Raw genomic sequence first — 27,826 nt, forward strand, 5'->3', positions numbered from 1 at the left:
TCTTGTCTAGTGCTTCAGGGGTTAATGCTGTTGGCCTCTCTCTGTCTGTGGGAGGGCTTTAAATAGCCTATTTTGGGCTCTGTCCATTGTCAGTGATACTTTTGTCCTAGGCTAAGTTACTGACCCCGTGTACCTGTGGACACTGTTTGCTCCTGAATGCTCGCTTGTGTATGATACGGTCTGTTTACGTTTCTGAGTGTTGCCTTCTGATTCTGTACCTCCTGTATCTCTCTGTTTGACCCTTGCTACGTCCCTGACCTTCTGTCTTTTCGCTCCCGCCTGGTACCTCACTGCTTTCTCTTTTGTTCTGACCCTGGCTAGTTGTTGACCACGTCCCTGTCCTCTTCCTCCGGTAACCCTGCCGTTCTCCGGTCTTACCCGTGCTTGTCTGACACCTATTTCGGCTTTCTTAGCCAGTGCTCTGCTCACCGGGGCTCTGGGGTTAGGCTCCGCCCCCAGCTACTCCCCCAGCGGTCACATGCTTCAGGTCCTGTACACCTGTTGCACGTCTCACCACCGCAGCCGCCCCACAACTTAAGAATCTCCGGGCTCTGCCAGCTCAGCTCAGGACACGCGCACTGACTCAGGTGGTAAGTACAGTGCGGTGTCCCTGACATTGTCATCCTGCTTGCTTCGTGCCGCGCTCCTGCGCAGGTGTACTAATCATCCCTGTTGAGGGCAGAGCAAAGTACTGCAGTGCGCAGGCGCTGGGAAAGGTCAGAGAGGCCCAGCACCTGCGCTCTGCAGTACTGTGCTCTGCCCTCAAGAGGTCAAATCAGTACACCTGTGCAGGAGCGCGGCACGAAGCAAGTAGGATGACGACATTGCCTGAAGATGGGAGGCGCCGGACATGGGACCTGCGACACCCATCGGACCGCCCCCAAGTGAGTATCATAAAATTTGTTTTTCTTCTCTTTCAGGTCACCCGGGGGCTTATCTACAGCATTCCAAAATGCTGTAGATAAGCCCCAAAAGGCAGTGGCCGCATCTTATAGCGGCAAAATGAGGTGACAAGTTACCTTTAATCTTATTCTTGAGGTTAATCTGCCAAAGAGCAAGTTATATAACATCTCTGCACCAGGGAGGCAGGCCATGAAGGACTATATCACTGAGAGACTGGCAAAGGATCATATAATAATAATAATAATAATAATCTTTATTTTTATATAGCGCTAACATATTCCGCAGCGCTTTACAGTTTGCACACATTTTCATCACTGTCCCCGATGGGGGCTCACAATCTAAATTCCCTATCAGTATGTCTTTGGAGTGTGGGAGGAAACCGGAGTACCCGGAGGAAACCCACGCAAACACGGGGAGAACATGCAAACTCCTTGCAGATGTTGTCCTTGGTGGGATTCGACCACTGAGCCACCGTGCTGCCCGAATGTCATATCAGACATTCTTCATCACCCGTTGCTGGAAGGTTTTTCTTTGTCAAGAAAAAAGATGGGGGGTTCCGCCCTTGCCTAGACTTTCGCAAAGTCAATCGTATCATAGTCCGTGATCCATATCTTCTCCCTCTTACTCTGGACCTGTTTAATCAGATTGTGGGAGACAAATAGTTTTCTAAACTAGACCTCGGGGGCTTTTAATTTCATTTGCAGCAAGAAGGGAGATGAGTGGAGACAGCCTTCAATACACCTGAGGGACACTATGAGAACCTAGTGATGCCATTGGGGTTGTCTAATTCACCTTCCGCCTTTCAGCAGTTTGTTACTGACCTCTTTAGTCACCTGGCAGGCAGGTATGTTGTGATCTACCTTGATGACATTTTGATTTATTCACCTGACCTTGAGACACATCAGTTACATGTGAGGTAGGTCATTCAGATACTCAGTCAATAAATGATTTGTCAAACAGGAGAAATGCATGTTATTGTTTATCGTCCACTGGTTTTCGCATGGATCTGGGAAATGTCCAGGAGGTACTGTATTGGGATCGTTCTGAGGACCTAAACGCCTTACAAAGGTTCATGGGTTTCGCCAATTACTACCGAAAGTTCATCAAGACCAGGAAAGGGACGGATGTTTCCAATTAGTCCAGTCCAGCCCGAGAGGATTTTGATACCTTGAAGAGATGTTTTGCGTCTACACCAATCCTTATAAATCGTGACGTCACTCAGCCATTTATTGTAGAAGTTGATGCGTCTGAATGGGGGTGTGGGCTGTGTTGTCACAGGGTGCATCTCCTAGTAAATGGTGTCAATGTGCATTTTTTTTTAAGAAACTATCATCTACTGACAAACTATGACATTGATAACAAGGAACTCTTGGCAATTAAGTGTGCTTTTGAAGAGTCGCGTTGTTTTTTTGGAAAGGCAGTTCATTTGGTCATGGTAATCACTGATCATAAAAATCTATTATATTAAGAATCTGCTAAGCGTCTGACATCTAGACAGGCAAGGTGGTCTTTATTTGTCACCAGATTCAACTTTTTTGTGGCGTATAGGCCGAGAGATAAGAATGTTAAGGCGGATGCTAAATCTTTTTGTTTTCTTGTGGGTGGAGATAATTGTGATCGGTTCCTATGTTACAGAAAGGAATAGTTACTGCTGCTATAAGTCCTGACCTTGGAAAAGAGGTTGTAGAGGCTCAGGGGGACCCCACTTGACTGTTGGTTAGGTAAATTGTTCGTACGTGTCAATCTATGTCAAGTTTAAAGTGAAAATCCAGCTAAACATTCCCAAATCCTGCAACCGTTCCTCATAGGACATGGTTTGCAGACCGGTCACCATTCTTGTCGCTCTTCTCTGAAGATGTGGCGCCCAAAACTGGACACCGTATTCCTGATGAGGTCTGACTAAAGAGTAGAGGGCAATAATGACTTCACGTGATCTTGACTGTATGCTTCTCTTAATACATTCTAGAATTGTATTTGCCTTTTTTGCTGCTGCATCACACTGTTGACTCATGTTTAGTCTGTGATCAATTAGTATTCCCAAGTCTTTTTCACATGTGCAAAGTACTACATCTGGGCAATAAAAATGAAAAAAGCATATAAAGAATGGGAGGAATAGGGCTAAGAAAATAGAATTAGGCTTACCGGTAATTCGGTTCCTAGGAACCTTCCACAACAGCCATATCGGAGGATGTCTCCCCGCCCTAATGGGGAACAGGAAATGCACAAGAGGTTAAATAACCCTCCCCTTCCTGCTACCTCCAGTGTTTTTCCTGTCCCCTATGGGGCATAAAGAGGTTTGATAGTGCTGCCGTGGCCGGCGACCGGAGGCACTATGCTGGTTACCTGAAGCCGGGCGGCCAACGGTTGGGGGCTGCGCTCTCCTCCGTGTGATGGCTGCTCCCGTCTCCGCTTCGGCGAGACTTGGGACCCCTGTCCGCCTCTCCTGCGCCCCTTTGCGGGGTAAAGCGATGCGGTGATGTTTGGCCAGGGTCCTCTGTGAGCTCCCCGGCGTCCTCCCCATGCGGCAGGCGCACGCGCGCACCAGAAGTGACGGAGGACCCGGCACCGAACTTCCGGTTTGGCCTCCCTCCTGCGTTTCCGGATGGAACGCTTATGCGGCCGGTATTACCGGGCCGCCGTTAACGTCTCTGGCCCCCCGTCAGTGGCTCTACTGACCCCCCAGCGTCACACCGACTGGCCACTAAAGCAAGAGGCTGGACCGGGTCAAGGGGGCGGAGCCAGCAGCCCCAGACGGGGTGGGGGAACGGGACGGCCGCTGCAGTTGCAGAATCAGCTACTGTGGACACCTGTGGACCAGGGGAGGAGGAGCACGGAACACGCTGGTGGACCTCGGCTATTAAAACCCTGGTCTGGGTACATCCTGGTAAGGCCATTTCTGTTCTGGTGACTGTGACAGACTGGCCATGGACGGCGAAAAGCCCTCACGATCTGCTTCTGCGGAGCCCAGCGTTCACCCTCCTACTCTAAGTAGCGGGGTGGGTCCCCCTTTATTCTGTCCAAGTGGTCTCTGAGGTATAGAATCATAGAATCGTAGAGTTGGAAGGGACCTCCTGGGCCATCTGGTCCAACCCCCTGCTCAAAGCAGGATTCGCTAAATCATCCCAGTTAGATGTCTGTCCAGCCTCTGTTTGAAGACTTCCATTGAAGGAGAACTCACCACTTCTCGTGGCAGCCTGTTCCACTCATTGATCACTCTAACTGTCAAAAAGTTTTTTCTAATATCTAATCTGTGTCTCCTCCCATTCAGCTTCATCCCATTGCTTCTAGTCTTTCCTTGTGCAAATGAGAATAAAGTTGATCCTTCTACAATGTGACAGCCCTGTAGATATTTGTAGACAGCTATTAAGTCTCCTCTCAGTCTTCTCTTGCAAACTAAACATTCCCAAATCCTGCAACCTTTCCTCATAAGACAGGGTTTGCAGACCGGTCACCATTCTGGTCGCTCTTTTCTGAACTTGCTCCAGTTTGTTGATGTCTTTTTTAAAATGTGGTGCCCAAAATTGGACACAATATTCCAGATGAGGTCTGACCAAAGAGGAGTAGAGGGAAATAATTACTTCACGTGATCTAGACTGTATGCTTCTGTTAATACATCCTAGAATTGCATTTGCCTTTTTTGCTGCTGCATCACACTGTTGACTCATATTCAGTCTGTGATCTATTAGTATACCCAAGTCTTTTTCACATGTGCTGTCACTTAGCCCTATTCCTCCCATTCTATATATGCTTTTTTCATTTTTATTGCCCAGATGTAGTACTTTGCATTTCTCCCTGTTAAAAACCATTCTGTTAGTTGCTGCCCACTTCTCCAGTTTATTTAAATCTTTTTGAATCCTCTCTCTCTCTTCTCTAGTATTAGCTATCCCTCCTAGCTTTGTGTCATCAGCAAATTTAATCAGTTTACCCTCAATTCCTTCATCTAAATCGTTGATAAAGATGTTGAACAATACAGGGCCCAGGACAGAGCCCTGTGGTACCCCACTTGAGACATTCTTCCAACTGGATGTGCAGCCATTTACGACCACTCTTTGGGTCCGATCACTAAGCCAGTTATGAATCCACCTAACAGTTGCCTTGTCCATTCCATACTTAGTCATTTTTTCAATAAGGATTGTATGAGAGACTTTGTCAAATGCTTTGCTGAAGTCAAGATATACTATATCTACAGCATTTCCTTGATCCACCCAATCAGTAATACCATCATAGAAGGAAATTAAACTAGTCTGACATGACTTATTAGTTACAAACCCATGCTGACTCTGTTTAATCACTTCATTCTTATCCAGGTATTGACATACATGTTGTTTAATAATTTGTTCAAAGATCTTTCCTGGTATAGAAGTCAGACTCACCGGCCTATAGTTGCCTGGGTCCACCTTCTTCCCCTTTTTGAAGATAGGAACAACATTTGCTCTTCTCCAGTCTTCTGGCACTTCTCCTGTTCTCCAAGAATTTTCAAAGATTATGGAGAGGGGTTCAAAAATTTCTTCTGCTATCTCCTTCAGTACTCTGGGGTGTAATTCATCTGGACCTGGAGACTTGAATACATTTAGGTTAGCTAAGTGTTTCCTCACTATCTTTCTGTTTATAGATATCCTGGATTCTTCTATTCCCTTAATAGGACAGTGAATAACAGTTGATGTTACATTTCCTTTCTGAGAGAAAACAGATGCAAAATAGGAATTTAAAAGTTCAGCCTTCTCAACATCCTGTCTTACCATTTCATCATTTTCATCCTGTAAAAATCCTATAGCATCTTTGACTTTTCTTTTACTTTTGACATATCCCCAAAATCCTTTATTATTGCTTTTGACATCTCTTGCAAGCCTCAATTCATTTTCAGCTTTAGATAATCTGATTTGTGCCTTGCAGGTTCTGCAGACAGCATTATATTCTTCTTTAGATATGCCTCCTTCTTTCCATTTTATAAACATTTTTTGCTTCCTTTTTAGCATGTGCTTAAGTTCTGTGTTCATCCATCCTGGTTTCCTTAAATGCTTCCTATTCTTCCCTCTTTTCGGAATTGTTAACAACTGTGCTTTGAGAATTTCATTTTTCAAGATTTCCCATCCTTCCTGGACATTTTTGTCTTTAAGGATATCCAGCCATTGGATCCCTCCAATTCTCTTTCTGAATCCCTTAAAATCTGCCTTTCTGAAATCTAACCTTGACGTCTGAGTCTTCACAGGTCTTCCGCCTCTAGTTATCCAAAATTCTAAAATAGCATGGTCGCTACCTCCTAGGGTCCCAGCCACTTTTACCTCCTCAACCATTTCCTCCCTGTTTATAAGGATTAGATCCAAGGTAGCAGTTCCCCTTGTTTTCTCCTTTACCTTTTGGAAGATAAAGTTGTCAGCAAGAGAGGATAAGAATTTCCTTGACCTGTTAGTTTTGCCTGAGAGAGATTCCCAACAAATGTCTGGATAGTTGAAATCTCCCATGACAACTATGTCATATTTTTTGGAGAACTTGGCCATTTGATGCATAAAGAGTTCATCCATATCTTCAGCTTGCACAGGCGGCCTGTAGTAAATGCCTACAATGGTGTCCTTCCCATTGTTCTGTCCTTGTATTCTTACCCAAACAGTTTCCACAGAACTCCCAGTCTCTGAAGCTTCAATCTCTGTGCAGATATACGCATTTCTAACATACAATGCGACACCCCCTCCTCGTTTATCAAGTCTGTTTCTTGCAAATAAGTTGTATCCTTCTAGTCTTGTATTCCAATCATGTGTATTGTCCCACCAAGTTTCAGTGATTCCAATGACATCATATTTCTTTTCCTGTGTTAGTAGTTCCAATTCTCCTTGTTTGTTGCCCATGCTTTGTGCATTAGTATAGAAACATTTTAGTTTGTGATTGGTTTCTCTTTCTCCAATATTTTTTTTAATTAGATTCTTTCGTCTTTGTTCTTCCTTTCCACTTCTAATAGCAGAGTTCTCAGTAGCATTTGTCAGGTGTATCGCTTTTTCTGGTCTTTTGCTTCCCTTCCCATGTTGTTCTAGTTTAAAGCTCTCCTTACAAGTGTAGCAAGGCGACTTCCAAATACCTGCTTTCCAGTCTTCGTAAGGTGCACCCCATCTCTAGCAAGTAGTCCATCGTATAAGTAGTTCACTCCGTGATCCAGAAATCCAAATCGTTGCCTTAGTATGCCTTCTCTCTTTGTTTTAGAGAGACAAGGCCCCTGACCCAATAAAGAAATCGAGCCGCAAGTGTGTGTGTGGTACCAAACTTGCCTCGGCATATAGGAAGAAGCTATGTCAGCCCTGCACGGATGACGTAAAGCGTGCAGAGCAGCCCTCCCTACTGGACAGTATAAAAACCCTCAGCAACCAAGAAGTCCAAACTTCTATAATCACTGTTGCCCAGACCCCGACGCCGCAGTCCCCTCCTGCTAGGAAAAGGAAAGTGGCCCCTGTAGAATCGGACTCGGGCGAAATTGATACCTCTAACTCAGAGGATGCGTGGGAAAATGAGAGCCACTTCCGCCTCCAAACCCGATAGCAAAAAATACTACTTCTCGTCTGAGGACATGGGGGATTTAGTTAGTATGGTAAGGGGCACTATGGGATTGGAGGAGGCGGAAGTGGAATGCTCTATCCAGGATGAAATGTTTAGACTTCAGGCCCCCAAAGGCCAAAAGGGGTTTCCCAATCACGAAAACATCCGAAACCTGGTTATGCAGGAATGGGCCCTCCCCAAGAAAGGGCTTAGTGTCCCCTCGGGTCTGAGGAATCAGTTTCCCTTAGAGGGAGATTGCTCCCTATGGGAGGTCCCTAAAGTGGACGTACAGGTGTCCAGGGTGACTAAGCGAACGGCTCTTCCATTCGAAGATTCATCTCTGCTCAAAGATCCCATGGATCGGAAAATGGAGAGCCTGATCAGGAAATCCTGGGATGCCTCCACAACCCTGCTTAAGGCCAATATAGCCTCTACGTGTGTAGCCAGGTCCCTATTTCGCTGGCTGCGTACGCTGGAAGACCACCTCACTCAAGGGACCTCCAGGGAAGAAATCCTTGACTCTCTTCCCCTATTACAAAAAGCAACTGGGTTCCTAGCTGATGCTTCTGCGGAATCCATACGAGTAGCAGCAAAGTCTGCGGTCCTCTCCAGCTCAGCCAGAAGAACACTGTGGCTGAAATCTTGGGGAGGAGACTTTACGTCAAAAACAAAACTTTGTGTGATTCCCTTCCAGGGGAATTGTGTATTTGGCCCAGCTCTGGATGATATCCTGGAGAAAGCCACGGATAAGAAGTCGCTTCCAGAACAAAAGAAACCTAGGAAATGACTTTTTCGACCCTCCCCCCCCCCCCCCCCGTCACCAGCCCTCCCAGAGAGATTTCAAAGGGAAGGGCAAAATGGGCCGGTGGAGTTATCCGAAAGGAGGTAATGGCAGAAATATTCTGGCCCCCCAACAACAACAAAACCCTACTGACAATGACAGTATTCCGGTCGGGGGCCATCTCTCGAATTTCATAGATCAATGGCAGTCCATAAACTCAAACCAATGGGTTCTTTGCACCATTCACGACGGACTGAGATTGGAACTCGAGAGTCCTCCCCCTCAATGCCTGAGAATAACCTCCCTACAGGCGCATCTCCAAAAATCCTTGCTGGCAGACATAAAAACACTTCTCCAAGCAAGAGCGATCTCCCCAGCTCCACAACAGGAGATAGGCAGAGGCCACTACTCTCGCCTCTTCATAATTGTAAAACCCTCAGGGAAGCACAGGGTTATAATAAACCTAAAGCCCTTGAACCGAGTGGTGAAGTACAGACAATTCAAGATGAAGTCGGTCAAATCAGCAATCCCCCTCATAGGACAAAATTGGGTAATGGCCACTATAGACCTGAAGGACGCTTACTATCACATCCCGATTCATCCAGACCACAGGAGATTCCTTAGGTTTGCGGTGTCCCAGGTCAACCACTACCAGTTCAATGTCCTGCCGTTCGGGATGTCATCAGCCCCTCGAGTGTTTACCAAGGTGATGGCAGAAGCAATGATCTTCATTCGTCAGCAGGGGATCTGCATTGTCCCATACCTGGACGACCTTCTAATAATAGCTCCATCCATATCTTGCCTGAACCAGGATGTAGAGAAATCTCTGGAAATTTTACAGTCCTTGGGCTGGATTCCCAACCTGGAAAAATCAGACCTTCATCCCTCTGCAAGCAAAAAGTTCTTGGGAATACTCTTGGACTCAGAAAAGCGAACATCTTTTCTACCCAGGGAACGACAGCTCGACCTCGTTCAGAGAATCTCCAAGTTCAGAGACCAGAGGGCACCAACCCTAAGAGACTCAATGTCCATCCTAGGTTCGCTTACAGCATGCATCCAAGCCGTCTCCTGGGATCAAGCCCATACTCGGATCCTTCAGTCCTATGTACTCCGATGCTCAAAGAAATGTCGGAATACACTGACCAAGAGAACCCCCCTCTTCCAGGTCATGTGAAGGCGTCCCTCCTATGGTGGCTGAACTACCAGATTCTCCAGCGGGGTATCAGCTGGGATCAGCTCCACCTGAAAATCAACACCACAGACAGCAGAAAAAAAGCAACACTTACCTGCCCAGGTCTAAGAACAAATGCACTGCAGGGTGCAGCCAGCCCATAAAGCAAGATGTTAGCAACACAGGTGCAACATACCAGATTAACAGCCACTCTCCACATACCCATTCCTAGAGGGGGTGACTGCCCAGTATAAAATTGCACAATAAAGGCTCGCATAGGGCACTGTTCACACAAGGGAACTACACTGTGTTTGGCTCACAGCCTATTAGTCACGCCCCTACTATTCGACTAGGCGGGCTGGCCAGCACACCCTCAATGCATCCCAGGGTGAACACCTCTCATACGAGACCAAACGTGTTTGGGCTTGGCTGCACGCTGAAAATTAATACAGTGCAAAAAGTACACAATTAGTGAGGTATTAGCTGATATTTTGGCCCAAATACTTGAGCCCGTAAACTGCGCCAAAGTTCCTCACGCTTACGGGTCCCTACACTAAACTAAATAGCAAAGCCACTAAGGAAGACTCAAGATCTCCAAAAATTCATTTTTTTTCTGCTGTTTAAAAATGAATTTTTGGAGACCTTGAGTCTTCCTTAGTGGCTTTGCTATTTAGCAACACCACAGACACCAGTCAGAGAGGCTGGGGTGCTATAGTGGAGAAATAACACTTCCAGGGCATATGGCCTCCAGACGTCAGAGCCAGCTCCTCAAATGTGAGAGAACTGAAAGCGGTAGAAGAAGCGTTGAAGGCAGCGTCAACCCTTGTCCAAAACCATCATGTACGTGTCTACTCAGACAATATGACTACAGTGTCCTACATCCATCACTAAGGAGGCACGAAATTCTTCAACCTAAAATTGGTGGCTGCAAGTACTTTTTCTTGGGCAGAGAAACATCTGCTGTCCATATCAGCAGTACATCTAAGGGCTTTGGATAATGCAGGGCAGACTTCCTCAGCAGGAAGGATGTTCATCCTGGGGAATGGAGCCTAGACCAAACAGTTTTTTTGTCTCTGGTGTCAAGGTGGGGAAATCCAGATGTGGACCTTTTTGCCAGCGGTCAAAACGCGAAGGTGGAAACGTTTTTTTCCCTCAGTCCCACCGATGGAGCGTGGGAAGTAGATGCCTTCTCCCATCTGTGGCAGTTCGATCTGGCTTACGCCTTCCCTCCGATTCCCATGATAGCGAGAACACTGCAGAAGATACGGGCAGAGCAAGTCACTACAATCCTAGTAGCTTCCTTGTGGCCAGGGAGAAGTTGGTACGGAGCCCTATGAAACATGGCTCGGGAAGGTCCAATACTTCTGCCCCAGAGGGCCAGTCTCCTTCACCAGGGCCCTCTACTGCACCCAGACCCGCACAAAATGAACCTTGCGGCCTGGCTACTGAAGCCGGAATTCTAAGGGCTAAAGGCCTATCCGAAAAAGTAATCCAAACTCTACAGAAGAGTAGGAAACCAGTGACTAACACCATTTACGGGAAGGTTTGGAAGAAGTTCTCATCTTGGTGATCCCCAAATGCTCCAGATCCCTTCCATCCTAATATCGCACAGATCTTAGAGTTTCTTCAAGACGGCCTAGATCTGGGGCTCACACCTAGCCCTTAGTTCATTCTACGACCAAGATCTGGAAAACCATCGTTGGATCAAGCGATTCATAACCTCAGCATCTAGGATCCGTCCCAGACTCCGTAGTCAGGTCCCCCCCTGGGACTTGAACCTAGTTCTCGGGGCATGACCAGGAAGCCGTTTGAACCACTGTCTTCCACGACTCTGAAAAACTTAATGCTAAAAACTGTGTTCCTGATGGCAATTACTACCGCAAGGCGCATAGGAGAATTGAAGGCCCTTTCAATACAGGAGCTATACTTAACCATCACGGAGGATAGCATCGTCCTGAGGTTAGATCCCTCCTTTATGCCTAAGGTAGTCTCGAACTTCCATAGGTTCCAAGACATTGTATTGCCTTACTTCTGTGCAAACCCCTCCAACACGAAATAAGAAGCCTTTCACACCCTCGATGTCCGTAGAGTAGTTCTCTTCTACGTCCAGCAGACAGAGAGTTGGAGGATTGACCAGAATTTATTCATCAAATTTCCGGTCGGAATAAAGGCAAAAAGGCGGCAAAAAATACAATCGCGAATTGGATCAAGCAAGCTATCAGCCTCGCCTACTCGTCACAGAACGTTCCCCCTCCTACATCGTTGAAAGCCCACTCTACTCGTTCAGTATCAACATCGTGGGCAGAAAGAGGGAACATATCTTCTGAGCAGATATGCAGAGCCGCCACCTGGTCGTCTGTCCATACATTCACCACACATTATAGACTAAATTTCAACAGGGATTTAACGTTTGGCAGACATGTTCTGCAGGCTGTTGTCCCTCCCTAAGAAATTAGTTGTTGGTATTCCTCAGATATGGCTGTCGTGGAAGGTGACTAGAGAAAATAGAATTAGTCTTACCGTTAATTCGGTTTCTAGGAACCTTCCACGACAGCACTAATTTCCCTCCCTTTCTGATGCTTACTGGACGATTCCTGCTCTTTGGTGGTAACTATACATGTTAGTGTGTAAAGAAAAAACACTGGAGGTAGCAGGAAGGGGAGGGTTATTTATCCTCTTGTGCATTTCCTGTCCCCCATTAGGGCGGGGAGACATCCTCCGATATGGCTGTCGTGGAAGGTTCCTAGAAACCGAATTACCGGTAAGACTAATTCTATTTTCTTAGCCCTATTCCTCCCATTCTGTATATGCTTTTTTCATTTTTATTGCCCAGATGTAGTACTTTGCATTTTTCCATGTTAAAAACCATTCTGTTAGTTGCTGCCCACTGCTCCAGTTTATATCTTTTTGAATCCTCTCTCTTCTCTAGTATTAGCTATCCCTCCTAGCTTTGTGTCATCAGCAAATTTAATCAGTTTACCCTCAATTCCTTCATCTAAATCATTGATAAAGATGTTGAACAATACAGGGCCCAAGACAGAGCCCTGTGGTACCCCACTTGAGACATTCTTCCAACTGGATGTGCAGCCATTTACGACCACTCTTTGGATCCGATCACTAAGCCAGTTATGAATCCACCTAACAGTTACTTTGTCCATTCCACACTTATTTATTTTTTCATTAAGGATTGTGTGAGATACTTTGTCAAATGCTTTGCATAAGTCAAGATATACTATATCTACAGCATTTCCATGATCCACCCAGTCAGTGATCCTGTCATAGAAGGAAATAAAGTTAGTCTGACATGACTTATTAGTTACAAACCCATGCTGACTCTGTTTAATCACTTCATTCTTATCCAGGTATTGACATACATGTTGTTTAATAATTTGTTCAAAGATCTTTCCTGGTATAGAAGTCAGACTCACCGGCCTATAGTTGCCTGGGTCCACCTTCTTGCCCTTTTTGAAGATGGGAACAACATTTGCTCTTCTCCAGTCTTCTGGGACTTCTCCTGTTCTCCAAGACTTTTCAAAGATGATGGAGAGGGGTTCAAAAATTTATTCTGCTCTCTCCTTCAGTACTCTGGGGTGTAATTCATCTGGACCTGGAGACTTGAATTCGTTTAGTTTAGCTAAGTGTTTCGTCACTATCTTTCTGTTTACAGATATCCTGAATTTTTCTATTCCCTTAATAGGGAATTGATGTTACATTTCTTTTCTGAGAGAAGAGAGATGCAAAATAGGAATTATATTGAATAATAGCTAACCGCTTATGATTTTTTTTTGCCCTTTTGGAATGATCTAAGGGTTAAAGCTACAACATCGTTTACAATTATACCCAGATATATATTCATCACTATGGCTAAGAGATATTTTTGTGTGTTTTATGTGCGTTGGTTCTGCATTGTTTTTGATTTTTTTCATATAAAGGGCTCTAATTTTAGTATTAACTATTAAAAGTTATATTTTATTAATCCTACCCTGCTTTCCTACAATACTTTAGATTGGTAGCCATTGTGCTTAATTCCTTGTGTATATTCATACACTATTCCTCCCCACTTCCATGGGAGGAGACATATAAGGGCTGATTCAGAAGTTCAGCAAGACATGTGGCCCCGGCATCTTCATCATCAGAAGTAACCTGGGAAGCAGGGATAGCTAGGGTGCCTAACGTTGGGGACCGGGAAGGAGCCCCTGGCCCAGGGTTATCTGACAAAATTGTGACAAAAAGGGTACAGAATTTGAGGAAAAGAACATCTCAGCCAAAAATTTAGCATGGGGGTGGATCAATCATACTTTAGTGTTGTGTTGCAGCCAATGGCGCGGGGAATATTTCACAGGTGGAATGAAGAATGGATTCAATGAAACTTCAACAAATTCTTGGTGCAAACATAACACCATCTGTAAAAAAAAACTGAAGGTGAAAAGAGGAAGAGGATGGCTTCTACAAATTGATAATGGTCCTAAACACAGGTCACAATGCACAGTAGACGACCTCAAGAGGTGCAAACTGAAGGTTTTACAATGGCCCTCACAGTCCTCTGATCTGAATATCATTGAAAATCTGTGGCGAAACCTCAAATTAGCAGAGGATGCAAGACGCCCCAGGAATCTCACTAAATGGAGGAATTCTCCAAGGAAGAATGGAGGAAAATCCCTCAAACAAGAATTGAAAGACTTTTGTTTGGCTACAAAAAAGCGTTTACAAGCTGTGATACTTTCAAAAGGGGCCGCTACTAGGTACTAACCATGCAGGTTGCTCAAACGTTTGCATTTTCCTTTTTAAAATGTGAAATATGAAAATATATATATTTTATGCCTAAAGTACAAAGGAAATGTGTCATCTTTAATTTTAGGCCTTTTAGAGAACATTTAATCTTCAACTTGCTTAACTGTCCACGATAACAGTAATTTTGTCCAGGGGTGCCCAAACTTTTATATGCCATTGTATTCTGTCACTGTGTATTTCCTACAGATGAACTTATGGAAAGAAATCCACCAGAAAGATGTCCCCGTCCTCTGTATTCCCAGGACTGTCCACAGGAGAATCACCATGTCCCGGAGGATCATCAGGTAGACGACGCTAAGCCCTGTACCGGATCTGTATATGGGGGACATTTCTGATCAAGGTCATAGGTGTAATAGCTTTTGGTGATTTTATTTGTATTGTGCTGATTGTTACATCTGATTTATCAGGAGGAAGATCTGACTAAGAATAAAGTGAAGGATGAGACAGAAGAAGAAGCGATGACGAGGAGGGATCAGCCGTGTGTGAGTGGCGGGAAGGAGAAGATTCCGGTAGATGTTTCTATAGGTATGTCATAATGACCGGCGTGTGTCGAGATGACCGGCGTGTGATATCGTGTAAAAGTCTTCTGTGTAGTGAGGCTTTGTCCGCTGTCCACATCACAGCAGAAAAGTCTGGTGATGGCGCGGCTGCTCCTGTGCAGAGTCTGGCAGTGCATCAGTGAATAATGGAGCCGTCTTCACTCTTAATGATTTAGAAAGCACATTTTTAATTTTCCTGATGATGCCTTTTTAATATATTCCATTGTTTACTTACATATTTTCTTAGACAAGTCCTGAGCTGCCATATAAATGACCTGAGCTTGTGATTCAGGCAGAACCTCGGCCGGAAGATATTGAGGCAGATGGAGGCACTGTGGACGCCGTCTGTCCTATGATCCAACATTGTCTATCTTTTTGGGCTTGCATAAAAGGTCGACCAGTGTTGTGCACCTCTGAAAAGAAGGACACCACTGAACAGAGTCCACAGTAACTCTGCTGCCTCATTATAGTGAATGGTTCTCTCGGGGATGTCATCTGAATCACATATTTTGTAGGTTTAGATGGAAACCCCAATGTAAGTGCTCAACGTAGAGCCTCGCAGGATAAATGCCATCCTATACGTTCTTTACCCCAAAATGCCACCAACAAAAGCTTCTACTCAACCAACAAAAAACAAGTCCCCACTCAGGTTCCTTATTTGTTAACAGAAATATTGGAGGTGTCCACATTACTGGTAGCACAAAGGCTCTGGAAAAGTGATGTGGCTCCCACCAAAAGAAATCCAGCAAAATCTGCGCTTCCAAGTACCCCTCCTCCTGAGCCCCACAGTGTGCCTAAACCACAGTTAGTGTCCACATGTTTGGCATTAGTGTAGCAAGCACTTAATTTACGTCTCCAGAATCACGAGCTGGGAATAATGTACTGGGCACCACAATGTACTGGGCACCACAATGTACTGGGCACCACAATGTACTGGGCACCACAATGTACTGGGCACTACAATGTACTGGGCACCACAATGTACTGGGCACCACAATGTACTGGGCACTACAATGTACTGGGCACCACAACGTACTGGGCACTACAACGTACCGAGTACTAAAATGTACGGACACTACAATGGCAAATTTTCATTTAGCAACATTCATTTCTGCTTGTTTCTGGAAAACACCCATGGAGTCAAAATCGTCACTACATCTGTAGATAAATTCCCAGAGTGGTGTAATTGTCAAAATGGGGTCAGTTGAGGGGGATTCTCTTCTTCTGCCACTTAGGGGCTCTGTATATGGAGTCCGCAAACTATTCTATGAAAATTTGTTCTCCAAGAGTCAAATAGCTCTTCTTCCCACCGAGTCTCGCCATGTGGCTGAGCAGTACTGTACAGACACATATGGGGGTATTGCCATGTTCACCAGAAATTGTGTAACAAATGATGTGGCCATCTTTACCCTTCTTATCCTTGTGAAAATGAAAAATTTGGGGCCAAAACAACATTGGGGAAGGGGGAGGGAGATTCATTTGTAACCCCTTCAAGACCTTGGAGTTTTTCGTTTTTTGCGTTTCCGTTTTTTGTTTCTTGTGTTCCCAGAGCCATAACTTTTTTTTTTTTTTCGGGTCAACATCTCTATGTGAGGGCTTGTTATTTGCAAGATGAGTTTTACTTTTGGACTACATCATTGGTTTTACCATATTGTGTACTGGAAAATGGGGGGGAAAAAATACAAAGTACGGTGAAATTAAAAAAAAAAAAAAAGTGCAATTGCTTTTTGTTTTTTGTTTTTTTGTTGTTTTTTTTAGCAGGTTCCCTAAATGCTAAAACTGACCAGCCACTATGATTCTCCAGGTCATTATGAGTTCGCAGACACCAAACATGTCTAAGTCCTTTTTTATTTAAGTGGTGAAAAAAAAAATCTAAAATTTGCAAAAAAAAGAAAACAAATGTATTGGGCTGGGTGAGTGTAGATTTGATCTTTTTCTCGCCTGTTACTGCATTTTATCCCCTTAGTGACGGGGGTCAATTTTATCACTTCTGACCAATGTCACTTTATGTGGTGATAACTCTGGAACGCTTTAACAAATCCCATTGATTTTGAGATTTTTTTTGTGTGGCACATTATAATTTATGATAATGGTAAATTTAGATATATGTTTCGTGTTTATAAAAAATTCAGAAATTTGACAAAAATGTTAAAAAAAATTGCAATTTTCAAACTTTGACTGATTATCCCTTTAATCCAGATTGTCATACCACACGACAACATGAATAAGTAACATTTCCCTCATGTCGGCTTTACATCAGCTCCATTTGTAAAACGCTATTTTATTTTGTTAGCCTTTTAGGAGGTTTAATAATGTAGCAGTAATTTTTCATTTTTCAAAGAAATTTACAAAATTTATTTTTTAGCGGGACCCATCCAGGTTTGAAGTTACTTTGGGGGTGGTATATATAGGAAAACCCCAAACGTGATACCATTTTAAAAACAGCACCCCTCGACATATTGAAAACTGCTGTCAAGTAGTTTATTAACCCTTCAGGTGATTTTCAGGAATTAATGCAAAGTGGTATGACCGAAATGAAAAATTGTATTTTTACCACCTAAATGTCGGGAGACTCTAAAGCCGCTATTTGGCCATGAACTGCTATGACAAACATCAGGACCACACAATCATGATCTCTGTGTGTCAATTAGATTAAAGCGGAAGCCCCCCACAATCTATTAACCGTTTATTTGATGTAGTCCCTTTTGACAGCAGCAACCAATGGTTGACGGTACCAACACTGATCGTTTGTGATACAGCAAGTTGTCAGCTATAGTGTACAGTTCACAGCAGCTGGAGTTTCACCTATAGGAGGATGATATTCTTTTATATATCTTAGGTCAGTAAAAAGACGTATTGGCTGTCATTAAGGGGTTATTGCAATGCTGCAGCAACCAAAAAACATAATTCTGGCGTTTTGATTTTTTTATTGTTACGCCGTTTACCAATCAGATTGTTTTTACATTTTGATAGATCGGGCGATTCTGAATGCGGCGATACCAAATATGTGTGTTTTTTATTTATTTTTGTTTTATTTTATATGGGGGTGACTTGAACTTTTTTTTTTTTTTTTTACTTTTCACTAACTTCAATAGTCTCCATGGGAAACTAGAAGCTGCGATCATCTGATCGCCTGTGCTACACATAGCAGGGCTGAAGCCTTGCTCTGTGTGGCAGAAATGCTCATCTGCCATGAGGGCTGTCCACAGGGTGGCGCTCATAGCAATCCGACATTGACAACAACAGGGGTCCCCTATAGACCCCGGGTTGTCATGCCAACCCATCGGTGGGGTTTTTGACGCGATTCCGGTGCAAGCATGTTGTCAGATTGACAACAGCATTTAATATGTTAACAGCCGTGGGTGGATCACAATTCCACCCCCCGCTGTTATGGGCACACGTCAGCTGATGAAATCAGCAGACATGTGCCGGATAACAAGTGGGCTCAGCGCCAGAGCTCCCGTGGAGTGCGGGGACACGTCCTATGGTGTACCTGTACGTCATAAGTCAAGGGGTCAATTTTCACAGTCCAGTGTCTAAAATTTTGTGAAGCACCTGTTACTTCAAAATGCTTACCATACCGTTACATAAATTCCTTGAGGGGTGTAGTCTCCAAAGTGGGGTCAGTTGTGGGGGGTTTCTACTGTTTAGGTAGATCAAGGGCTCTGCAGAAGCGACATGGCGTCCACTACCTATTTCAGACGGTTTTACACTCCAAATATGCCCAAACAATAGTTCTCCCCCACACATGGGGTATCGGCATACTCCGGAGTAAGTGCACAACAGATTGTATGCTCCATTTTCTCCTGTTACCCCTGTGAAAATGCAAACTTTTGGGCTAAAGCAACATTTTTGTTGGAAAAAATTTCATTTTCATTTTTTCCTTCCACATTGCTTTAATTCCTGTGAAGCACCTGAAGGGTTAATAAGCTTATTTGAGCACTTTGAGAGGTGCATTTTTTTAATGGTAACACTTTGGATATTTTCTGTCACATAGGCCCCTCAGAATCATAGAATCGTAGAGTTGGAAGGGACCTCCTGGGCCATCTGGTCCAACCCCCTGCTCAAAGCAGGATTCGCTAAATCATCCCAGACAGATGTCTGTCCAGCCTCTGTTTGAAGACTTCTATTGAAGGAGAACTCACCACCTCTCTGGGCAGCCTGTTCCACTCATTGATCACTCTAACTGTCAAAAAGTTTTTCCTAATATCTAATCTGTGTCTCCTCCCATTCAGTTTCATCCCATTGCTTCTTGTCTGTCCTTGTGCAAATGAGAATAAAGTTGATCCTTCTACAATGTGACAGCCCTTTAGATATTTGTAGACAGCTATTAAGTCTCCTCTCAGTCTTCTCTTCTGCAAGCTAAACATTCCCAAATCCTGTAGCCTTTCCTCATAAGACAGGGTTTGCAGACCGGTCACCATTCTGGTCGCTCTTTTCTGAACTTGCTCCAGTTTGTTGATGTCTTTTTTAAAATGTGGTGCCCAAAACTGGACACAGTATTCCAGATGAGGTCTGATCAAAGAGGAGTAGAGGGCAATAATGACTTCACGTGATCTAGACTGTGTGCTTCTGTTAATACATCCTAGAATTGCATTTGCCTTTTTTGCTGCTGCATCAATCACACTGTTGAATCATATTCAGTCTGTGATCTATTAGTATACCCAAGTCTTTTTCACATGTGCTGTTGCTTAGCCCTATTCCTCCCATTCTGTATATGTTTTTTCATTTTTATTGCCCAGATGTAGTACTTTGCATTTTTCCCAGTTAAAAACCATTCTGTTAGTTGCTGCCCACTTCTCCAGTTTATTTATATCTTTTTGAATCCTCTCTCTCTTCTCTAGTATTAGCTATCCCTCCTAGCTTTGTGTCATCAGCAAATTTAATCACTTTACCCTCAATTCCTTAATCTAAATCGTTGATAAAGATGTTGAGCAATACAGGGCCCAGGACAGAGGCCTGTGGTACCCCACTTGAGACATTCTTCCAACTGGATGTGCAGCCATTTACGACCACTCTTTGGATCCGATCACTAAGCCAGTTATGAATCCACCTAACAGTTGCCTTGTCCATTCCATACTTAGTCATTTTTTCAATAAGGATTGTGTGAGATACTTTGTCAGATGCTTTGCTGAAGTCAAGATATACTATATCTACAGCATTTCCCTGATCCACCCAGTCAGTGATTCTGTCACAGAAGGAAATTAAGTTAGGCTAGTTTCACACTAGCGTTTTGGAGCGCAGCGACGGCCTGCGCACGGCCGCCGCTAAGCCCTGCCCCCTGCCGCGCCTCCGCCGGTAGCGCCGCCTACCGGCGCATGACGCTGCATGCGCCCTGCGTCCCCTATCTTTATCACTGGGGGCGCAGGCCGTGCGCAGTATGCGTTTGGCGGCGCATGCGCCTTTTTGACTGTGTGCCGGCGCAACCAAACTGCAGCAGGTTGCGTTTGGCACAGGTCGGCGCCCGTCAAAAGGACGCATGCGCCGCCAAACGCATACTGCGCATGGCCTGCGCCCCCAGTGACAAAGATAGGGGACGCAGGGCGCATGCAGCATCATGTGCCGGTAGGCGGAGCTACCGGCGGAGGCGCGGCAGGGGGCGGGGCTTAGCGGCGGCCGTGCACAGGCCATCGCTGCTCTCCAAAACGCTAGTGTGAAACTAGCCTTACTCTGACAGGACTTATTAGTTACAAACCCATGCTGACTCTGTTTAATCACTTCATTCTTATCCAGGTACTGACATACATGTTGTTTAATAATTTGTTCAAAAATCTTTCCTGGTATAGAAGTCAGACTCACCGGCCTATAGTTGCCTGGGTCCACCTTCTTCCCCTTTTTGAAGATAGGAACAACATTTCAGTCACTTCAGATATGATGTGGTCCCTAAAACAAAAAATTGGTTTTGTAAATTTTCGTGGAAAAATGACAAATTACTGATAAAATATTAAGCCTTATAACTTCCTAACAAAAAAAGTTACAGTATGTACTCGTGTATAAGCCGAGTTTTTCAGCACATGTGCTGAAACCGCCCCCCGGCTTATACACAAGTCATTGTCCCAGAAGCCGGCGGGGGACGGGGAGCAGCGGGTCCCAGGAGGCAGGAGCCGACCACTGTGACTGTGCCCGCTGCTAAAGTGAAATTAATAATCACTGCGCTGGCTATGAATATTCATTTCTCTTATTGCACGCACAGTTGCAGCCGCCGGCTTCCAGCAGCTGTAAAAAAAACAAAAAAACTTCCCGCTTAGCTCCTGCAGTCGAGCGATCACGTGTCCCCGGTGAGTGGAGAGATGTGAATATTCATTACCTTAATGAGCGGGGACACGTGATCGCTCGGCCGCAGGAGCTGCTGGAAGCCGGAACAGAATGCTGCGAGGGCACGCAGGGAAGGTAAGTAGGATGTTTTATTTTATGCTTTTCTCATGGGGGGCCATGCATTCAAGGATAGGGATGAGGAACTATGCATATATGGGTGAGGAGCCATGCAGACCAGTATAGGGATGAGGAACCATGCAATACCAGGACAGGGATGAGGAGCCATGCAGACACGGATAGGGATGAGGAACCATGCATACAAGGATAGGGATGGGGAGCCATGTATGCAAGGATAGGGATGAGGGGGCAATGCATACAATGATAGGGATGAGGGGATAATGCATACCCGGCTTATACTGGAGTCAATACGTTTTCCCAGCTTTTTGTTGCCAAATTAGGTGCCTCGGCTTATACGAGGGTTGACTTTTACACAAGCATATACGGTATGTTTTATAAATGATGCTGATGTAAAGTAGACATGTGGGAAATGTTATTTCTGAACTATTTTTGGTGATATAACTATCTTGTTTAAGAGCATAAAAATTTAAAAGTTTGAAAACTGCAAAATACTCAAATTTTTAGTCACATTTTTGATATTTTTATAAATTAACGCAAATATGTCACAGAAAAACAGTCTTAGAATCGGTGTAATGTGTGGAAGCTCCAGAGTTATTACCACATAAAGTGACAGTGGTCAGAATAGTAAAATGAGGCTTGGCCAGTAACTTACATAATGTGCAAAGTGGCTTGATCCTGAAGGGGTTAATGTGCCTTCAGTGCTATTGCAGGCTTCTAAGGTTTCCTATCCTGCCCTTAGGTATACTGAGGACATGATTACAGTGGCTGGAGCTCGACTGCTCCTGGATGTAGGGCCACCTTAGTGATTAGTCACTCATTTGTATACGGTACTGACATATTAATATTCCATTTTTAATTGTATGGACACTTTTCTACATTAAGGGCATTATAGGAAGCTTGCTAAAAGAGTGAATGGCAATGGTGGTACATTAAAGAGGTAAATGACTGGTTCCTTTAAGAACTGTCTATTTGCTGTCTAATCTATGCCACCTATAACGCCACTGGTGTCCCGGGATCAGGGGCTCCTGCCTAGTCCCTAACCATAGGGGGCGTCCTAACTCACCCTCTTCCCCGGATTAATTCTGAGGATGAAGACGCCGGGGCAACGTACCTAGCCTTAGCTCTTGAATCTGCCTTCAGTCTGTACCTTTCTCTCCTCTTCTCTGGGGGGGATGGTAATAGTGTACCATAATAGAATAACAAGAGTAATCAAGTAATACGAACAGGAATAACAGGAAATGCCAAACATACAAATATACTCACACAAACAGAGGAATGCACCGAGGAGTGGAGGATGGGAAATACCCAAGTAGGAGAAGAAAGGGAATTATCACACACTGAAAACCAATCATCTGTCACAGATAAATCCACCACCCACCAAACGCCTTCTCCAGTAACAACCACCAACAACCTCCAGCCATTCAGCATAAGCTTTCTCTGACAGTGAGTGATAGCCAGGGCCCAGATTATATAGGAGATGGGAGTGGCTATCAGTGCACAGCTGAGTGTCTTAATGCAGGAAAGCTTCCAGGAGATCTCAACACAGCAGATTAACTCCTGCAATGCTAAATGAAACTTACACCGTTTATTATGAAGGTGAAGTGCTTCTAATCAGTGCAGTAATTGGAGAAATCAGACGCTGCGGTCTTCTGGCTCCTCTGTCGTGGTAAACCCGTGAAACCTCGCCTGACTTGTGCCATTGTCAGATTATAAGTGTTATTCACTTTACCCATTATTGTGCTAATATTATGGCATGTAAAAAAAAACCCCAGAGGTATGAACTGGGATATAGACTGGTGTGTATGCTGCGTGTAAGCACACTTATGAACAGGTCACCGAGGAGGATGGCAGGAATAGGCTAGGCCACCAGGAAACCAGAAAGGTTGGTCACTTAGCGAATCGCAAAAACCGTTGGCACAACCCAGGTAGTGGTGCACAAGTAGGATCCCAATCCGTGTACTTCTATGCATAAAGACTTGGCACACACAAGTGAATTCCAATGCAGAAAGGTAATTTAAAGGAGTACAGTACATACATACAGACGTTTCGGTCTATAACCTTCATCAATGTACTGTAAGTCAAGAGTAATAAATGTGGTATAATTATATACAGAAAACGTACAAAATAACTATATACAAAATATGTGGGTTACAGAGATTCAGAGCATGAGACAATAATGTACAGAGTTGAAGCAGGACGTGCCAGAGTGTTAAAATGAAGGCAGTGGATTTTCGGTGCTCAGGAGGTGGTGACTCAAACAATTCGTAGCTGTTGGTTCTGTAATAAAGATAGGTACAATTAGTATCATGAATGCAGTATTGTTACAGTATAGTTTGATCACACATCAGATTACAGCAACGTCATGATAAAAGAAATGACTGCACATCACAATCTTTATTTAACCCCTTGGGTGCCAGGGTGTTGAGCTCATGAATCCAGTAGGCCTCTCTACTTTTTAGTAAATTGATGCGGTTACCACCCCTGCGTGAAGGATGGATTTGTTCCACAACCTGGAATTTTAGTTGTGCAATTGAGTGGCCAGCATTGATGAAATGATAAGGGATCGGAAGAAGCATATTTTTGCACTGGATGGTAGACTTGGGCTTGGATATCCGATCCCTTAGGTGCTGTGTAGTTGTAGTTTCACCTACATATAGTAACCCACAGGGGCATTTTATAATGTATACTACAAACGAACTATCACAAGTGTAATACTTTCTAATGTTATACTTTTCCCGGTGTGGGGATGATGGAAACAGTTGCCTTTTTGAACATTATTGCACTGGGTGCATTGGAGACAGGGGAAAGTACCGAATTTCGGATTAGTCAGGAAATGTTGTTTGGGGGGATGAGGAGAACCCACATCTGCTTTAATGAGAATGTCACGTATATTGCATGGTCTCCTGAAACATGGAAGGAAAGGTTCTTTGAATGTCCCTACGTTAGGATGGGCCATTGTAAGGAGGTGCCAATGGCGCCTAATGCTCGAATGTAGACGATAAGCTAGTGGATGTTAATCGTGCACAAAAGCGATACGATTGGTCAATTTGGGTTTGGGAGGAGAGGTCCAGGGTGTTAAGTGTGTTCTGTGGATAACCCCTGTAAGAATTTTGTACGCATCTCATTCATGCGTAACTGTTGGACCTCTGGATTGGAGACTATCCTCGGTACCCAGTGCCTGGAGCGCATCATGCTGTTGGTGGAGCGCATGCTGGTCCACTTCCGGTTGCGCACTTCTGCCCGGCTACCATCTTGTTTGGGATATAAATCCGGACGCTCCTCACAAGGTAGCGCCACAGACTCGCGGCGGATACCGCGTCCACCCGCTACACTTAACACTCACCCATAGTCTCTTACCGTAGGTGAGTATTTCCCTCACTTCTATTAGCGTGTTACATTTCTGCATGGAACCTTACCTTACTTAGCCGCATGTTTTTCATTCCCCTCTATAGAGAGACGGCCCAGGTGCCTCCTCATCTATTGGTATGTAACCAGTCTAGCTCCTTGACTATATACACCCAGTACTTATCTACTCCTGCTAATTTTAAGCAGACCTATCTTTTTCCTAGGTCTGACTCTAGGCCCAGTCACTAAGAGATCACTGTACAACACTTTGGTATGTGCCTCTCCATATTATTTGTCATGGTCCGCAATATTGCTCAGATTCCCCCCTTTTTCTATCATATGCACTGTGCTGTAATGTTTTTGATGTCTCTGTACATTATGGTCTCATGCTCTGAATCTCTGTAACCCACATATTTTGTATATACTTATTTTGTACGTTTTCTGTATATAATTATACCACATTTATTACTCTTGATTTACAGTACATTGATGAAGGTCTTAGACCGAAACGTCTGTATGTATGTACTGTACTCCATTAAATTACCTTTCTACATTTGAATTCACTTGTGTGTGCCAAGTCTTTATGCATATTAGCGAATTGCAGACCCCTAATCCCAACAACACAACTAACAGTAGCCGTGGAGCGTACCTACGATGCCCTAGACGCCTCGACACAGCCGGAGAACTAACTAGGCCTAAAGCAAGAAAGATGAAATCTAAACTGCCCGGAGTAGAACCCCAAAGAAATAGCCCCCAAACATATATTGTCGGTGAGACAAGATGAGGAACAAACATAGGCAGAAAATAGACTGAGCAAATGATGGGGCCCAAATTGTCTAGATAGGAAAGGAAAGACACTGCAATCACGCAAAAACCCTAAAAAATCCAACACGTCTGATGTACAAAAAACACTGAGGTCTCACGACCTCTCCCCCGCTAGATCAGCATTCAGGTGTAAACTGGCAGCAAAGCAAAAGAGACTATTATAACAGAGGACTGAACAAACTGACACAAGCTGTAACATATGGAGCGGGGTCCAGCACAGCCCCAGCAGGGAGCACGCTGAACTCGCACAGCAAAGCAGAAAGAGGCAAAACCAGATCAGAAGCAAAGGATTATGAACAACTTAGCTGAAAAATGCAGGATCAGGCAGGAGACAGTAGACCTCAAGTTGCACAGAAAGAACTAATCACCAGCAACAATTGAGGGAAGCCTGCTCACTTAAATAATCCCAATCAGTAACCCCAGATTTCCAATCATCATTATCAGGTGGCAGACCTCTGTCAATCCGGCCAGCTTCACTACCCACAGCAACCACCAGAGGGAGCCCCGACTCAGAAGTAAGAGAATTCACAACACCACACGTTCACGCTTGGCACTGATCAAAAAAAAAAAGACAGAAATATAATGAATGAATCCCTTCAAGTAAATAAATAAACAGTCCATGCAAAAGAGAAAATAAGGATGGCACTCACCGTTCATAAAATCCACAATTTTATTTCACCATTAAAATCTTCAGCAGGGGGGCAATGTGTATGGTTAGAGGACGACTGCCGTTTGCGCTGCCACTCTTCCACGGTTCAGTTGTCCGCTAACCATACACATTGCTCCCCTGCTGAAGATTTTAATGATGAAATAAAATTGTGGATTTTATGAATGGTGAGTGCCACCCTTATTTTCTTTTTTGCATGGACTTAGATATTGTTCTTTCCCGGATTGAGCACCCATTCCAAGCGCATTTTATGCGTGTCCACATGTGTGTTATTTTGGGAAAAGTAGAGGTAGAGCAGCGGTGCCGACTTTTTGTCTCTCTGCATTGACCTAAATAAATAAACAGCAATAGTGCATGAAAATAACATAGGGGACTTAGTTAACATGTTTTTTGATAAAAAAAAATGCAAAAGCCATCCCACCATGTCATGGTGACCATAAATGGAACAGTCCTAACTCTAATATTAAAAACCGTACCGTTTGTCAAGTGGCATGTTGTTGTCTTCCTTATTCCTGGTCTTTTCACTGACTGGTGTTTTCATTGTAAGCTCAATAAATATATTTAGAAATCTCTTTTGTGTTGTAGATTAGATGTGATTTTTTTTCCTTCTTTCATCCTCAGGAAATCCTTGTGAGAATAACGGTTTATCACTAAATTGTAAAAAAGAAGATATCAGGAAGCGCTCTAATGGAGAAAACCTCATTACCCTTCATGGACATTCTGGACTTCACAGCCCTTCACTTGCTTATTATCCTCCTAATCATGAGGAACCCTCTCCTGAGCAATCTCACATTGTTACCACAATTCCAGGTGACAAAGTGGACACAAGCTTTCAGTGTGACAAACAACTTGCAAAAAGGTCAGATTATTTAAAAAGAAACCAAAAAGGAAAAAAAACATACTCCTGTTCAGAATGTGGGAAATGCTTTTACACTAAATCACAATTTGTTATACATGAGAGAATTCACACAGGAGAAAAGCCTTATTCATGTTCAGAATGTGGGAAGTCCTTCACAGAAAAAGCGAGTCTTAGTAGACATCAGAGAATTCACACAGGAGTGAAGCCATATTCATGTTCAGAATGTGGGAAATGCTTTATAGGTAAAGGAAATCTTATTACACATCAGAGAATGCACACAGGAGAAAAGCCGTATTCCTGTTCAGAATGTGGGAAGTCCTTCGCTTTTAAAGGGAATCTTATTAAACATCAGAGAATTCACACAGGAGAGAAGCCGTATTCATGTTCAGAATGTGGGAAATGCTTTGCAGATAAAGGAAATCTTATTACACATCAGAGAATTCACACAGGAGAAAAACCATTTTCATGTTCACTATGTCGGAAGTCCTTCACAGATAAAGGGCATCTTAATAGACATCAGAGCATTCATACTGGAAAGAAGCCGTATTCATGTTCAGAATTATGGGAAATGTTTTAAAGATAATTCAGTGCTTGTTAAACATCAGAGAATTCACACAGGAGAGAAGCCGTATTCATGTTCATTCTGTGAGAAATGCTTTAGAGATAAATCAAGTCTTGCGCAACATGAGAAAACTCATAGAGAAGAGAAGCCGTATCCATGTTCAGAATGTGGGAAATCTTTTCTGCAAAAATCATATCTTGTAAAACACGAGAGAAGGCATGCAGGAAATAAACTATAATTGTGTTTTTTATGTTTCATAGAACATTTTTTTGTAATGAAAACATAGAAGTAAGGTTAATACTGAAGATTTATTCTGTCTCCCATGACAGGACCACTAGAGAGGGGATCTGCCCTTCAGGGACAGGAAGACTACCGACCTAAAAGGGCGGCACCTCTCTCCCACATCAGTTGGTTTCCTGTCTGATCCTCTTCAGACATACTGTACCTGTAGAAGATCGAAGACATTCC

At 44.0% G+C, this 27,826-nt stretch overlaps 1 pseudogene; it reads left to right on the top strand.

The window, feature by feature from the left end:
* The window catches only part of LOC141054909 (uncharacterized), a 116,035-nt pseudogene extending 88,427 nt beyond the window's left edge, over positions 1-27,608 (top strand).
* Positions 27,609-27,826: the final 218 nt, after the last annotated feature.

The sequence above is a fragment of the Dendrobates tinctorius genome, unplaced genomic scaffold (assembly GCF_039654945.1).
Source record: "Dendrobates tinctorius isolate UK_male_01 unplaced genomic scaffold, ASM3965494v1 ptg000180l, whole genome shotgun sequence".
In the NCBI taxonomy this organism is placed as follows: domain Eukaryota; kingdom Metazoa; phylum Chordata; class Amphibia; order Anura; family Dendrobatidae; genus Dendrobates; species Dendrobates tinctorius.